General features: G+C 36.7%; 1 long non-coding RNA gene across 1 annotated transcript in view; it reads left to right on the top strand.

Annotated features, from left to right (window-relative positions):
* Positions 1 to 2,861: 2,861 nt before the first annotated feature.
* The window catches only part of LOC135199287 (uncharacterized), a 17,902-nt gene continuing 4,754 nt past the window's right edge, over positions 2,862 to 16,009 (top strand). Inside the window, exon 1 of the long non-coding RNA XR_010311024.1 lies at positions 2,862 to 3,170. This is a non-coding gene — a long non-coding RNA (uncharacterized LOC135199287). The remainder of the gene's footprint in view (positions 3,171 to 16,009) is intronic.

Below are 16,009 nucleotides of genomic sequence, written 5' to 3'. Positions count from 1 at the left end.
TATTTGCATATGAGTCCTTTCTGTATTCTGTCTTTTGGGTCCAGTGCCTTGCAATGTCCGTCCTTCTTGAGTACTTCTTCGGCATGTTTGTCTTTAGGTATCAGAATGAATTGTCCTGTTCGGGTTGGTCGTGCCTGGAAAACGATGTCCTTGTGTCTGTCTTCAATGGCTTTTATTGTGGTGTAGGCCGTTTCTCCAGGTTTTTGTATTGGTTTGAATCTCAGTCGTGGGAATTCGGTGTCTGATTGCAAGTTAAAAGTGTCCGTGTTTTGTGTTGATTTCTTCATGTTTTTCTTACTGCGTACAAGTGTAAAGCCATCATTGTCCTGTGAAAGGTCGTCTTCCGTGTCAGAGCAGTCTAGGGAGAGGAGCTGTTGGTTGGGATGTTCAGGGGGAGAGGAAATCCGTGGTCTTTGTGTTATGTGTTCGTCTGAGGGGGAGTTGGTACCTGATCTATTTCGTCTTCTAGTCGGTGTCATGGATGTGATGGGGGCTGAGGAGTCGTCATGGATGATGTGATCTTGTGATATGATAGAGGTTGAAGGTTCCATGTCTATGGAGTGATATTATGAGGGGTGAGTGACTAAGTGATTGGTTGTGTATATGTCGCCTGAAGGGCTTGGATGTTTAAGTTATCTTGGAATCTGGCTTATGGAAGGCGCCAGCCTATGGTTTCCTGTGCTACTTGCAATATAGTATTGCGACAGTAGGAAGATTTGTCTCTTTGGTCTTGCTTCTGTTGGAGTTTTTAGACCTCAAGGGCTACCAAATGTTCCACAAGAGAGACGGTGTTAGTAAGAGAAAGTTATTTTTGAGAAAAGGAGTAGTGATTTTAGGTCTTCAAATTGCTTATAAGAGTGAGAGAGCTCTCTCAAATCTTATTCTCCCTTGCCAAGCGCGCCAACTATAAAGTCGGCAGGGCTAAAATGCAGGGAAAGTCTGCAGCAAGCTGATTGGCTGGTGGCCAAGAAGCACAAGCTTCAAATCCTACAAAGAAGCTTGAAGGTTTTCCTGCTGGCTTCTGATTGGTCGGTGGCTGCCGGTGGGAGGAGTCTGGGCGGAGCTGTCGCTGGAAGTGGGTGGAGTCTAGGAGCGGTGTGAGCGGAGATGTTGCTACCACGGATGCCGAGCAGCAACTGAACTCCAGTTGTTGTTGTTTTGATTTAGCTGACCTTGTGTCAGCACGGGCTCTTGCTCACAGAGCAGCCCGTAAACTCCAGTTGCGAGTCCATTTCCTTATATCGTGATTTTGCGGGCTCTTGAGTACGGTCAGAGCACCTCTCCGGCAGGTCGGGTTTTCATTGGTTCCTGGGAAGGTGACTCATACGGCGGGCGTTTACGAGTCTTGCAGACCTTCTCAGGTGGGGGGTATCACCAGGAGCCTCTTGATTGGCTTCTACCTGAGTGACGTCACCCCTGGTATTATTCTCATGTCCGGTGTTTGTTTCATGCGTGCTGGTACTTTCGTTTGTATGCATAGGCATAAACAAATTATTTACCAATAAACAATAAACAAAAACACCAAGACAATAGCAGCTTAAGTTTTCTTTGAGCAAAGACATTGCAATATAAAATAGCAGTTGTTTGTAAAGGCATACCAGGAAAAGTATTTAAAAATAGGACAAATAAACAATAAAAAAGTAGCATAAAATAACATTTGTTTGTAAAAGAATGCAACAAAAATAGTTTACAAATAAAGCAATAAACAAAGTAGCATTAAATAGCATTTGTTTGTAAAAGAATGCAACAAAAATAGTTTACAAATAAAGCAATAAACAAAGTAGCATTAAATAGCATTTGTTTGTAAAGGCATACAAAAAACTGTTCATAAATTTAGTATCAAAGTAATGTAGGGGTCGCAGTGAGGAGGCAGGGCTTTCTATCAACCTCAACCAATCAGGACTCACGAAACAATTGGATCCCTATGCAACCATACCCGAAAATAAATTCCTTGAGGTAAGAACAGGTCAGGTCAGGTAGTAACCGCCTGGCACGTGTTAGTGAGTGGTTATTATTTCAATTAGGGTAACCACAGAAGGTATAGTGGACCGAACGATCAGTGTTCCTATTACAACCTCTGTGTACTGTAGGCATAACCTCATAAGGTTCAGAGATGCACCGATCAAAATTGTTGCTTTTGAAGCAATTTATTGCGCAGCAATTTAAAATTCAAAATTTGAAAGTATTCCCAGTGATGGCTGACACTGATTACGACGATGCAATTTGATATTTCTCACAGACAAATATATTGTGGAAAGTCTTAACTATAGCATTATATATATATATATATATATATACATATATATATATATATATATATATATATATATATATATATATGAAACTAACTGATGCGAAGTTGATGTTAGCTATATGTATTTATTAATTTTTTTCCCTATTGCTGAATGCCATTCTGTGCATTGGTAACAATCAAGGCGGGAATGTTTTATTTTTTTTATTGCTGATAAATACTGATAGAAATGCATCGTTCAGCCCCTCTCAAAGATATATCTATGGCCTCCTCTGCGAAGAAATATATTATTGTATATCAAAAGTTATAAGGTTTTGAAGTAGGTACAGTATACGTAGATCTTTACTGGTTCTTCTCTGCCAAACCATAGTGACGTGAGTCACGTGACTGACATCATCGCTGCAACTTTTCATTCGCATTTTCCTGTTCGTTTTATTTATCATTTTCCTTCGACGTTGAGTTTATTCATCATCTCATTCGCTATCTTCATCGATATACATAAAATCACGTAAATTATTTTCTAATACGTTATTGAAAGCGGCAACCTTCCCTAGAAAAGTAAATTCTCATTTGAAAAAATACCTTTCGGTCTCGCCAGGAAATGTGGAAAATCGTGTTTTTTTTAAAGTATTCCAGCCAATGAGGGAATAGTTCACAAGCATCTTAGCCAAAGCAACGAGGATTACAGCCAATGAGAGAAGGCGATACTGCTTCTAAAAATGCGTTTGGTGGAGGTCTCTGATTGGTCTAGAGAAGTCCCAGAAAATCTTTTGGTATACCATACCACTTCTGCAGAAGCCATTGTTGTCTACACTTTAAAGCATTCTTGGATATTGGTGAAAAATTATTCTTGGTTCAGAGCTTCTGATCAACCAGTTCCATTGCTGATGCCAAGGCAGGATTATCTACAGTCATTAATGTAAGTTGTAAGTTTTTTTTTTTCAAATTTGGCAAATTTTTGGGTCACATCCACCCATTTCTGTGGTATGCTTGGTACAGGATTTGGTGAAATAACTTCATCAAGGTGCAAGACGACATTATGGACTGAAAGACCAGTGAATGATGAATTAAATGGCTTTGTTTAAGGCTAAACTTATTATTTTTTTCCTTCTAGACTCCTTTTTTTTATTTTTTATTTATTATTTTTTTTTTTTTTTTAGAATGCCCCTATCAAGAGTGATCTGTTCCAGTCATGACCAGAAGTATAATTTCATAAAATCTAGTCCGTTTCTTTGTCTTTTATGTGTGAAAAGTCTAATATCAAGCAGGTTAGCAGTGTCTTCAGGCCATAGAGGTCCTTGCCCATTTTTGTGTGGGTAGGGTCAATAAATTTTGTGTGGGAAGGTCAGTGATTTGTGCCGGTAGGGTCAAGATATATTGTAAGTAAGGGCAGTGAATTTTGTGTGGTTTGGGTTAAGCACTTGTTTGAAAATGTCAATAAATATTGTGGAAATGTCTGTGAATTATGTGGTTAGAGTAATTACATTGTTGGGTTAAAAGGACATAAGAGTCGTGTAATTATAGCCAATGAATTGTGTGTAATTCATTAAAGAACTGAGAGCTTGGCCAACGAATTGTGTGAGAAGCCCAGTGAACTGAGTAGGATCATTTAAAATTGAGTGAAAAGGTCTATGAACTGTTAGTAGGGCCAATGAATTTTGGTTGAAGCGGTTAACGAACTGATTAGGGTCAATGAAATTTGGTTGAAGCGGTTAACGAACTGATTAGGGTCAATGAATTGTCTAGTTACTGTCGCTGAATTCTCGTAGGTCATAACTGATCATAGGCCAGGTTATTTTAAATGAAAACTGATTGTGACTGCTTGAAGCTGCAGCCACGATCACCTGTTAGTATTTAGCGAGTTAGGGATTTTTTTTGGAATAAAATCTTCGAATTTTTCGTGACAGTTCTCATACGTGGTTTAATACGTTTTCCCGCAGTGTTAAAATTGTTTCTCTCTCTCTCTCTCTCTCTCTCTCTCTCTCTCTCTCTTTTGTAGGTGAACTAGGCCTAGTATCCACATCAGTTATACTGGTTGAGCCATTCACCATTGTTATGATCTCTCTCTCTCTCTCTCTCTCTCTCTCTCTCTCTCTCTCTTGTTTGCAGGTAAACAAGACGTTGTATCCACATCAGAGAATTATAATGGCAGTTCAAACTCTAGGACCACTCTTAAATGGGACTTGGTTTTTTCGCCCATTGGGGCTTTGCCACCAAAAGCGTATCTACTTAGAAAAATATTATGGGTTTGCCACCAAAAGCGTTTCTACTTAGAAAAATATTATGGGTTTGCCACCAAAAGCGTTTCTACTTAGAAAAATAGAAATTAACGATTTTCTTGTGCCCTAAACAAACGGCTTAAAAACATTTCCTCACCTCTGGAGAGAGGGCTTTACAACTATACTTCGATTTCTTCAAGCTTTTTTTTTAACTTTGAAAATATATTAGGCTCGTATTGTGGCTTTTGAAAATTTTACATAATTGTGAAACAAGTCCTATGTATTTTAGCCAGCATTGAGAGAGTAATTTGCATATGATTTTTAGTCTGTAATACCTAATTTGGATTCTAGGTTCAATTTAAGTGCGTTTGCTTAGATGACGAATGTTTCTGTAAATAGTTTAGTAGACAGGCACCATTTAATGGCTAAATGAATTCGAGTTTCAGTTAAGCATGACATTTTTAGAATATTTTGATTATCAAACCTTGCCAGATTGTCGTATTTTTAGTACCTACGATGTGGGGACAGGAACATTGCACAAGTATAAGGGTTGTGTTGCTCTAGTGTTTTATGTGTAAGTTGTTCTTGCTGAGTAGGCCTAGTTAAGGTACTCTGATCATTCCGTTGGATTTCATGGTATATTTATAACATGCGTTTATGACTCGGGTTCTAATGTTTGATTGGAAGTAATGTTTTATTTCTCATATCGACTAATTTCATACAGTTTTGTTTAATGCTTAGGGATATAGAATGAAACACAGAGCATGGAGGTGTGAGTATTATTGGTTTTTAGGCCTACTATTCAGTTTGCACAGAAAATGGGACGGATAATGGCTGGGAAAAGTAACAGGTTTTGAATAATATATGTAAATTAGGGTACGTGAGAGGAACAGCTTGTGAGGAGGTGTTAAGGTTAGCCACGATGACATAGTACAATCGTATTTTTTTGTTTTTGTTTTTGGGAGTTTTGACCGATAAACTTTTGCCTTCCATAACATTGCTTTCCCACAATGATAAGTCCTATGGACTTGAAAGGCGCAGTTTGGCTCCTTTTGTGAAGGACAATAAAAGCATCATTGTTACTGCGACATTTAGCTATTAAGAGCTCTGAAGCCGGTCTTTATAAATGCTTTAAAAAATCTTTAGACCCATAGATATCTGAACATACTTTCAGAAAACCGACTTGACTCAAGCCAATTCGGTTAAATCTAAATAACCTTATAGACATCTAGGTCTGTCAAAAAAACCTTTCACCTGGTTATTCGGTGACCGGAAATAAAGTCACAGGGAAAAAAAGTGGTTAATTTTGGCTAGGAAAAGTCATATTTGTTTATGGTGGCCGGTGATATAGTTACAGGGGAAAAAATAACTTTCTTGTTGGGGGGGGGGGGGTGGGGGGGGGGGGGGTTGGTGTCATTATCTTTATGATTACTACAATGTTTTGTTTGTTTTTACATTAATCTCCAACGGGTGGATACCTGCCGGGTTAAAACCCTTGGGGTTACTATATAGGAGAGATTAATATAACTTCCTGCTACTTTTTCCTGTTACTTTTTTTTCGGTTTTTCGATAGGGACCATCCTCCTTGATACATTATATTGCAATATTGATCTACATTTCGATAATATGGCAAAAGCCATTGCAAATATGTTAGGAGGACATAGGTAATGCACAGTGAACTTAGTACTATGGTATGCAGGTGTTAAGGTAATTGATTAATTATCTTCTTGAGAAGATAACTACTCGATTTGTTGAATTTGTTGAGGAAATCACTATCGATAACAATTTCCCTTGTCATGTGATCTAGTGTGACTAGGCTGTCGTAGAAAATGGTCAAATAGTCCTTAGGAGGAGATTTTTAATGAAACTTATGAAGTCTCGTTTAAAAGAGGTGTATGAAATATTTTTTAGTCGTACCGGTATAGGCCTATGTTAGCAATTCTACATCATAGCCGATAATTGTTAACATATCTTGAGAGTTCAAGGGAATATTTACAGCTGCCATTAAAATTAAAATAACTATTAACATTGTGTTTTTTCTATGATGTACGTACATTGATATGTTAGAATGTTGAGACATGATGCAGGCCTGGCAAGAATTAATATCGTGCCTTTTATCGTTAAAGGGTTTTCAGTTCATTATAATTAGCGTATTTTTTATGAAATTTTAATTTTATCAGTTTTAATTTCATAAAAAAACTGCTTAGGGATATAGAATGAAACACAGAGCATGGAGGTGTGAGTATTATTTACATATATCATTCAAAACCTGTTACTTTTCCCAGCCATTATCCGTCCCATTTTCTGTGCAAACTGAATATTAGGCCTAAAAACCAATAATACTCACACCTCCATGCTCTGTGTTTCATTCTATATCCCTAAGCAGTTTTTTTTATGAAATTAAAACTGATAAAATTAAAATTTTATCAGTTTTAATGAGACACCATTGACAGTCGAATGACTCGTATACATGAACATAGGTCTAGTAAGGAAGAATGTCATCCCCTTGAATCGTTCATAGGTTTTTAGTTACTTTATTATTTACGTTTTCTTATGAATTTTTCTGGTCTCTTCACTTTATACCAATGGCATCGTCTATTTGATTATTATTGGTTGAGAAAAATGTTTGTATTGAATATAATTGGAATACATAGCTAAAGTAATGCTCGGTTTTAGATTATTATTTTTTAACCAAAATTACTGATAAATGTAATATTGAGGTTTCGTAATATATGCATTATCTTGTAAGTAATAAGTATCTTTTTATGTAACGATGTAATGTGTAGTTTTTAGCCATCCAGTGTGCGCGCACGTGTATGTATGTATTTATTTATGTATGTGGCATAACTCCCCTTTTAGCTTTCTTGGGGAAGTAACGCTTTTTACAACGAATCTTAACATTTCCAAATTCCTCCTCATTTTGGCTTAAAAGCTCTTTAGCGCGTTGGTCGGTAAGTAGTGAATTTTGACCACTTTCTCACTCTTTTATTTCATCTTATATGCTCCTTAGTCGAAAATAGAGAATCTTACCAATTTTCTCTTTTTTCATTTTTGTTTTAAATGCTCTTTAGCTCGTTACTCGAAAAAAAATCGGTTAATTTATAACCATTTCTTCTCTCGACCTCGCTTCTCTCTCTTCCTTCTCTCTCTCTATCCCTCCTTATTTCTCTCTGATCTCCTCGAAAAAGTTAAATAGGTTAAAGTTACCAGCTCTCTCTCTCTCTCGCAAGCTCTACTCGAAAAAAATTATTTTTACCAACTCTCTCTCTCTCTCTCTTTCTCTCTCTCTCTCTCTCCATTTTGTTATAAATGCTCTGTAGCTCGTTACTCGATAAAACGCGTTATTTTACCCATTCTCTCTCTCTCTCTCTCTCTCTCTCCTTCTCCTTAGAAGAGGTATTTTTTTTTTGAGGAATAGGTGACTTTCATGACGACTTAACCTTAGTAGTACACAAGATGAAAGTTGACAGGGAATTAGTAAGTGTAAAGAACTTGTACATGCCATAGAAGATCACGGGTATTATTTTGTCAAGCTTTTCTGGGTACCATCTCACGTTGGTATTCATTTGAATGAAATATGGCTGATAGTTTGGCAAAGGATGCTATAAACAAAAATAATATTGATATAGAAAGCACAATGACTGAGCAGAATAAACAAAGGGCAAAGGTAAAAATCAAGAGGTATTTCTTTGAGGAAGCGGCTGAAAATTCGACAAATTTTAAACAGTCAGGTAGCGTCAGTTTGGAGCACAACCAACACAACACGATTTGTTTGTGTCCGAAAACAAAAATATTGTATTATGGAAGGGCATTATCCATAGGATCACTTTAATAATGAGGTTACCGTTTGGGATTAAAATATTCTTGGGAATACATTGATGATGAAAAACTTTAAAGGTGAAAATATTGGTTGGGAGTTACGGAAACAAAAATACTTACAAACATTATGTTGTGGAAATGTAATAAAACTTATCAGTGTTTCGTAACTCCAGAGTAGATGATGTGAACAAATCAAGTTATGTTAGTTTAATAGAAAAAATGACATATGGTTATTAATCCCTGAAGAATTGTTGTAAAAGAAATTTCGTAATTTATTTTGAGGGAATAAACTAATTGTGAGCCATTTGCTCCGTCCTTTAAGATTTTGTTAGAAACTGCGATTTTTTGTACTTTTCTTTTAACTTAAACTTTTCTGTTTTAGTTATAACGTTTCACTATCTTGTTATATTTTTGCGTATGACTTTTGCCTAGTTGTAATTTTTGCTTTGCACAGCAACATTTGATTTGTACTTAAAAATTTGCAATTATAGCTTGACCATTTGCTTTTGTATAAATTGGATTAAAAATTCTTCTCATGTAAAAATAAAAATTTGCTTTCAGTTACTGTTTTTATTGTTTTAGGTTATTTACGTATTTATTTGTTTTTATTTTATTTGTTTTTGCCTGGAATCTTTGAATGTTGTAGGTGGGAATAGGCAAGGCATGCTGCTATATCCACCACCATTTGATATATATCAATAAAACTCTTTTGAATTTGAATTGAAATTTAAACTTAAAAAAAAAATAAATCAAGATTAGAGTTGTTTTTTTTTTTTTAAAGAATCTTTTTAAAATGAAAATAAATTTTTTAAAAAATGAAAAATAAATAAGATAAAAATTAAGTTTTTTGTTTTATTTCAGGTAAACGAACCCATCACTAGAAGTCTTATCCTGAAGTTTGGTCAGTGGGTCCTGGGTCCATCGACAAATACTCTCGGAGGAATTTACCTTCAAGGGCCAAAGTTAAGGAGTCTTAAGGTCAAGGTAATGTTGTAGATGAACCACATATGTTGGTTTTAGAATTATTAACTTAAATATATCCATTCCTAGCTTTCCTTTAGCGTTAAAACACCTCTTACTCATGCGAGCTTCATTTATGGTGGCTGGGTAGATTTTGAAAGGAACGTTTGATGGATGGAGGTTAAAGATTCAGTTATTAACAATCGGTTTTCAATTTCTCTTTAGGCCTAGTTGTTGATCTTAGGATTGATAATGATGCTTTTAATTTAAAAAATATAGCGGGAACTAAAGTACGCTCGTTACTAGGGTTGGTGTAAAGAAAATAAAAGAATGGGACCTAAAGTAGCTAGTACTAGGGTTGGTGCTAAGAAAAGAAAGTGGAAACAAATGTAGCTCCTACAACGGGGTTGCTATTAAAAAAAGAACGGGAAGAAAAGTAAATCTCTGTTACTAGGGTTGGTAAGAAAAAGAAGGGAACAAAATGTAAGGCCCTAACCAAAGGGTGCTATTAAAAAGAAGGAAGAAAGCAACTCGTACCTAGGGTTTTTTTTTTTACTAAAAGGATTTGAACAAATGTAGGCTCCTTACAAAAAAGGTGCTATTAAAAAGGGAAGCGAAGAAAGTAACTCTACTAGGTGGTGTAAGAAAGAAGGGAACAAATGTAGGGCCTTACCAAGGGTTGCCTATTAAAAAAGAAGGGAAGAAAAATGTAACTCGGGTAACTAAAGGGTTGGTGAAGAAAAGAAGGGAAACAAAAAGTAGCTCCATCAAGGGTTGCTATTAAAAAAGAATGGATAAAGTGGGGCTTTCGTACAAGGGTTGGTGTTAAGAAAAAAGAAGGGAACAAAAGTAAAGCGCCTACAATGGTTGCTATTATAAAAAGGAATGGGACTAAATGTAGCTGTACAATGGTTGGTGCTAAGGAAAAGGAAGGGAACAAATGTAGCTCCTACAAGGTGCCTATTAAATACAGAAGGGAAGAAAGGGTAACTTGTACTAGGGTTGCGTGTTAAGAAAGAAGGGAACAAAAAAGTAAGGGCTCCACAAGGGTTGCTAAATTAAAAAAAGAATGGGAACTAAGTAGCCGTACTAAGGGTTGGTGTAAGAAAAGAAGGAACAAAAGTAGGCCCTACAAGGGTTGCTATAAAAAAGGGATTAGGGAGAAAGTAATTCGTATAGGGTTGGTGTTAGAAAAAGAATGGGACTAAAGTAGCTCGTACTAAGGGGTTGGTTGTCAAGAAACAAGTAATGGGAACTTAAAAGTAGCTCATATTCAAGGGTTGGGTATACGAAAAGAATGGGACTAAAGTAGCTCGTACTAAGGGTTGGGTGTAAGAAAAGAAAAAGGGGATAAAGTGCTCGGGTAACCTGGGTGGTGTAAGAAAAGAATGGAAACTAAAAGTAGCTCCCTTACGAAGGGTTGTTCTAAGAAAAAAGAATGGGAACTGAAAAGTAAGCTCCGTTACTTAGGGTTGGGTAGAAAAGTAATGGGACTAAAAGTAATCTCGGGTAACTAAAGGGTTGGTGTAAGAAAAGGAATGGGACTAAGTAGCTCGTACTAGTGGTGTGGTAAGAAAAGGGTATTGGGACTAAAGTTAAAAAAGAATAGGGTACTAAAGGGTTGGTGTAAGAAAAGAAGGAACAAAAGTAAGCTTCTACAAGGGTTGGCTTATTAAAAAAAGAATGGGACGTAAAAGTAAGCTGGGAACTAAAGTGGTTGTGTAAGAAAAGAAGGGAACAAAAGTAGCTCCAAGGGTTGCTATTAAAAAAGAAGGGAAGAAAGTAACTCGTACTAGGGTTGGTGTAAGAAAAGAAGGGAACAAAAGTAGCTCCTACAAGGGTTGCTATTAAAAAAGAATGGAACTAAAGTAGCTCGTACTAGGGTTGGTGTAAGAAAAGAAGGGAACAAAAGTAGCTCCTACAAGGGTTGCTATTAAAAAAGAATGGGACTAAAGTAGCTCGTACTAGGGTTGGTGTAAGAAAAGAAGGGAACAAAAGTAGCTCCTACAGGGTTGAAATATGAAAAAAGACAAAAAAGAAGGGAAGAAAGTAACTCGTTATAGTGTTGGTGTAAGAAAAGAAGGTAACAAAAGTAGCTCCTACAGGGTTGCTATTAAAAAAGAAGGGAAGAAACTAACTCGTACTAGGGTTGGTGTAAGAAAAGAAGGGAACAAAAGTAGCTCCTACCAAGGGTTGGAAGCTATTAAAAACAAGGGCCAGGGAAGAAAGTAACTCGTTCTAGTGTTGATGTAAGAAAAGAAGGGAACAAAAGTAGCTCCTACAAGGGTTGCTATTAAAAAAGAAGGGAAGAAAGTAACTCGTTCTAGTGTTGGTGTAAGAAAAGAAGGTAACAAAAGTAGCTCCTACAAGGGTTGCTATTAAAAAAGAAGGGAAGAAAGTAACTCGTACTAGGGTTGGTGTAAGAAAAGAAGGGAACAAAAGTAGCTCCTACAAGGGTTGCTATTAAAAAAGAAGGGAAGAAAGTAACTCGTACTAGGGTTGGTGTAAGAAAAGAAGGGAACAAAAGTAGCTCCTACAAGGGTTGCTATTAAAAAAGAAGGGAAGAAAGTAACTCGTACTAGGGTTTGGTCGTGAAAAGAAGGGAACCAAAAGGTAGCTCCTGCAAGGGTTCGTTAAAAAAAGAAGGGAACAAAAGTAGCTGTACAAGGGTTGGTGTAAGAAAAGAAGGGAACAAAAGTAGCTCCATCAAGGGTTGCTATTAAAAAAGAATGGGACTAAAGTAGCTCGTACAAGGGTTGGTGTAAGAAAAGAAGGGAACAAAAGTAGCTCCTACGGGTTGCTATTAAAAAAGAAGGGAAGAAAGTAACTCGTACTAGGGTTGGTGTAAGAAAAGAAGGGAACAAAAGTAGCTCCTGCAAGGGTTGCTATTATAAAAGAATGGGACTAAAGTAGCTCGTACTAGGGTTGGTGTAAGAAAAGAAGGGAACAAAAGTAGCTCCTACAAGGGTTGCTATTAAAAAAGAAGGGAAGAAAGTAACTCGTACTAGGGTTGGTGTAAGAAAAGAAGGGAACAAAAGTAGCTCCTACAAGGGTTGCTATTAAAAAGAAGGGAAAGAAAGTAACTCGTACTAGGGTTGGTGTAAGAAAAGAAGGGAACAAAAGTAGCTCCTACAAGGGTTGCTATTAAAAAAGAATGGGACTAAAGTAGCTCGTACTAGGGTTGGTGTAAGAAAAGAAGGGAACAAAAGTAGCTCCTACAAGGGTTGCTATTAAAAAAGAATTGGAAGAAAGTAGCTCGTACTAGGGATGGTGTAAGAAAAGAAGGGAACAAAAGTAGCTCCTAGGGTTGCTATTAAAAAAGAAGGGAAGAAAGTAACTCGTACTAGTATTGGTGTAAGAAAAGATGGGAACAAAAGTAGCTCCAAGGGTTGCTATTAAAAAAAGAAGGGAAGGAAAAGATAGCTCGTACTATGGGTTGGTTGTAAGAAAAAAAGAAAAAAAAAAAAAGGGGGGAACAAAAGTAGCTTCCATAACAAGGTTGCTATTAAAAAAGCAAGGGAAGAAAGTTAACTCGTAACTAGTTGTTGTTGTAAGAAAAGAAGGGAACTAAAGTAGCTCCTACGGGTTGCTATTAAAAAAGAAGGGAAGAAAGTAGCTCGTACTAGTGTTGGTGTATGAAAAGAAGGGAACAAAAGTAGCAAGGGTTGCTATTAAAAAAGAAGGGAAGAAAAGTAAACTCGTACTAGGGTTAATTAAATGAAATCTTAAATCACTAGTAGTCGACCAGAAGCTCCTTTGCACAACTGTCATTTCGGCAGAGATAAGGGAATCAAGTATGAAAGTTTGTACAATCTGAAGGTCTGTTCTGTTATATATTATCAAAATAGCTTTGTATTTCGCATCTCGCTGTCATGACCTTCAAAAAAACACTGGCAAAATTATCCATCTGTGTCTCCAACTTCTTGGGAACATATAATTCCGTTTAATTAAAAAAAAACGTTAAAACTTTGAGACGTGGTAATGTCCATATTTGTTGTAGCCATCTCCACAATTGGTCTACTTTTTCATCCTTTCTACCAATGTTCCCACATCCATTGTGGCCATTTGCAATGCGCCTAATTTATTTCTTTTCTGTGGTTATTTTCCTTGATTCTGTTGCCTGTTACTAGGTACCATTTAACCCTGAATTATCATTTTGTAAAAATGTGGTACTGTCATCTTAAATCGAAGAGCCCGTGTGATCCCAAACCCGTTCACTCGTTTCGAGTTATAAAACCAACAGGCTGGAGACTTTAATGACCTAACTGTGTTGCATAATCAGCTCTTTTTTTCGATGTGTAGGGAAAGTAGTTAATGTGGTAGATATGCGCCAGACTGTTTAGTGTTTATCTAGTTTTCGTAAATCAAACTTAAACCTCTGTATGTTGCTTTTATATTTCTAGATAGTTTGTTAGTTTTGGGGTCTGTCTAATCCCATTGACTGGAAGACATTTTGTTTCGAATACTCATGATTGATTGATAAAAACTAGGATCGACTATTTGTTATATCTATCTATCTATCTATCTATCTATCTATATATATATATATATATATATATATATATATATACATTATATATATATATATATATAGATTAATAAAAAACTGGATTTGTTTATATCTATATATATATATATATATATATATATATATATATATATTATATATATATATATATATATTATATATATACATACCACTGCGGACCCAAGGCCAGCATACATTGGGATAAGGAGCTGTGTAACCTTGTAGAGGTGCAGTGGCTTAAACCTACCATAAGACTGCTTGGGGGTTATGTTGGAACCTCTGTGACCTTTTAGGAAGCAATAGGCTTATGGATGGTACAAATTAACAGCTCTGAGGGCTCACGACAGGCCTAGCAAGCCGGTGAGCTGCTATAAATTGCTCATGAACCGCACGACTTACTTCAGGACAGACCCATTGATCAAAGGATGCCCGGGCACATCCTGACTCGGAATGTTATTGGACATGGACAGGGAAATAAATCTTTGAGATAGGAACAATTAATCTAAGTACTTTGAGAGGTAAGGAGGAGGAAGTAATCATGATGATGGAGGAAAGAAAAATAGACATTTTGGGCTGTGTGAAACCCGTTTTACCAGGAGAAGGAACAAAATTATTGCATAACAATTACCAAGTATTTTACAAAGGTGGAAGAACCGCACGACACGGAGTAGGTTTTTTATTGATGAGTGGAAGAGATAGCTGGAAAAATTAGTCATCTAGAACAATTCAAATGTGATAGGATTATTAGCATTTCCTTAAAGTTCAGGAACATTTCAAGCCAGCATAATTCAGGTGTATGACCACAGCAGGGCCGCCCTCAAGAAGAAAAGGAAGAATTCTACAGACATCTACAGAAGTAAAAGATTCTGTCCCATATGTAGAGAATACATAATAATTGGAGATATGAATGGACATATTGGGCAAGACAGGACAGGCGTATTGAGAGCATATTAGGACCATTTAGCATTGGAGACAGAAATAGAGAAGGAGAAAACATAATTGATTTTTGCATACTAAACCAGATGTCCATTATGAACTCTTTCTATAATCATAGAGACAGCACAAGTGGACGTGGTACCGATGGAACTCGGCTTTAGGAGCATATACTGAAAAATCAATGATTGATATGGCAATAACAAATAACAAAAATATGGTCAGAGATGTAAAAAGCATCCCCTCTGTGTCATTCGATTCAGATCACAGGCTTCTCTTAATTAAATTAAAGATGACAAAACCCAAACCAATTAAAAGCCAAGTGAGAGAAAGATTTATTTTAGAGAATATGAGAGAAGAGGAGTGCTTAGTTAGATATCAAAACGAAATAAGTAGAGCTAAACAAATGCAACAGGATAGCAATGACCCAAATGAAAAATGGAGACACTTTAGAATGGCTGTAGTGGGTGCTGCTAATAATACAGTGCAAAAGAAAAGAGTTCGAGGTAGGAGGAAAAAACAAACTGCTTGGTGGACCCCCACACTAAAGGCGCTGTTGCAAACAAAATGAAACTCTTCAGAAAATGGATGAAAACTTTGAATTTGGAAGATCACAATAACTATAAAGAAGCGTCGAGAGAAACAGAAAGAATAAAAGCTCAAACAAAAAGAGAAACACATGGGAAAAGAATAGGAGTAGATCTGGGAAATGATCTCCAAGGTACCAGAAAACTCATATATAGCACTGCCAAAAACTATAGAGAGGGAAGCCAACCACCCACTTATGTAATCAAAGACCCTATGGATGGGACAATTTTAACCGAACCCCGAGAAATTGAATTAGGATGGAAACATCACTTTGAAACACTACTAAACAACGGAAACAATGACCTTGAGAGCATGTAGAATTTTGATGTGGTTGGGGATGCAGAAACCTGACATAACAACTGGAGTTAAAAAATGCTCTCAAGAGGATGAGAAATGGTTTAAGGCCCCTGGAGTGGATACAATACCTGCAGAGCTCCTTAAAAAACATGGGGGAGGATGGAGTCATCTGGCTACTAGAGCTAATCGACATACTCTGGAATGGGCAAATGCCACCTGAAGACTGGAGAAGAGATCTAATATGCCCAATCTATAAGAAAGGTGACAAGACAAATTGCAGCAATTATAGAGGAATATCCCTAATGTCACATGCTTTTAAAGTATATGAAAGAATACTTGAAACTAGATTGAGAGGATATGTTGAACCAAAGCTGGGGTGAATGGCAAAACGGTTTTCGAACAGGAAGAGGGAAA

The sequence above is a fragment of the Macrobrachium nipponense genome, chromosome 25 (assembly GCF_015104395.2).
Source record: "Macrobrachium nipponense isolate FS-2020 chromosome 25, ASM1510439v2, whole genome shotgun sequence".
Classification (NCBI taxonomy): domain Eukaryota; kingdom Metazoa; phylum Arthropoda; class Malacostraca; order Decapoda; family Palaemonidae; genus Macrobrachium; species Macrobrachium nipponense.
The sequence above is the reverse complement of the archived record's forward strand: the minus strand, read 5'-3'. Positions and strand labels throughout refer to the sequence as shown.